Source organism: Triticum urartu, unplaced genomic scaffold (assembly GCF_056163025.1).
Source record: "Triticum urartu cultivar PI428250 unplaced genomic scaffold, HENAU_Tu73 scaffold1, whole genome shotgun sequence".
Classification (NCBI taxonomy): Eukaryota; Viridiplantae; Streptophyta; class Magnoliopsida; order Poales; family Poaceae; genus Triticum; species Triticum urartu.
Window position 1 is genome coordinate 14,255,888 of NW_028259461.1, and position 1,162 is coordinate 14,257,049.

Genomic DNA, 1,162 nt, shown 5'->3' on the forward strand with positions numbered 1-1,162 from the left:
CTTAGCTAAACAGGTGGAAGATCTATCCAATTTGGTTATATTATATCATGGACTCGAAAAACGGATCTGAATTTGACTGAAATGCACGATCTTCACAGGTATCACTTTTCACGATACCTAAAAGGTGGAATAGCGATTTTCGAACCATTTCCTATAAGAGAATGGTTTCCATTACTTTGAGAAATGGATTCTTATATCAAACTATAGCTATTGCATTAAAGAAGAAAAGAAACTAATAGAAGTCGAAGACGCGGAATGATAGTGAATAGAGAGAAAGATTCTTCTGATTTTCTTGTTTCTATCTACTAGACGCCGTAGAGAATTGAGAATTTTCATGTCTTTCAATTCTCGTACTCGTAATTGGAAAGTTATGGAAGGAGACCCATCATTTTGCAATGAAAACAACATATAAAACTCTGGACAATTTCGAAATCAGGCCAAGCGTCTTAATACATATGCAAAAAAATTCATTATTGGCCCACCATTGATTAGAAGATTTAGCTTGTATGAATCGCTATTGGTTTGATACGAATAATGACAATCGTTTCAGTATGTTAAGGATACAGATGTATCCACAATTCATTTAGAGTTACTTAATAGTCTATTTCTTATACCATATCTCTATCCCGTGAAATTCTCGAGCCAAAAGATGGATGCATATGCTGTGTTTCATTTTGCTAAATGATATCAATTAAATGGTGTATCAATTCCATAAATTGCATATAGCAATAAATAAATCAGCAAAATTCTTTCTAATATTTTAGATAGAAGAAACATTTCTTCTATCTAAAATATTAGAAAGAATGTACCCTTCTATCCAAATCCAATTTGCATCGATAAAATAAATCCAAATTCCAGTAGTAGATGAATAATTGCAAATTTGTGTGTGTACGAGATTAGAATAACTTCAAAATAACTGACATAATTTTGTATTTTTCCTGATCAGAAAAATACATGAAAAAGAAAGGAGGTAGAAAAATTTTTGGATTTATGGTTAAAGAAGAAAAAGAAGAAAACAGGGGTTCTGTTGAATTTCAAGTATTCAGTTTCACCAATAAGATACGGAGACTTGCTTCACATTTGGAATTACACAAAAAAGATTTTTCATCGGAAAGAGGTCTACGAAGACTTTTGGGAAAACGTCGACGTTTGCTGGCTTATT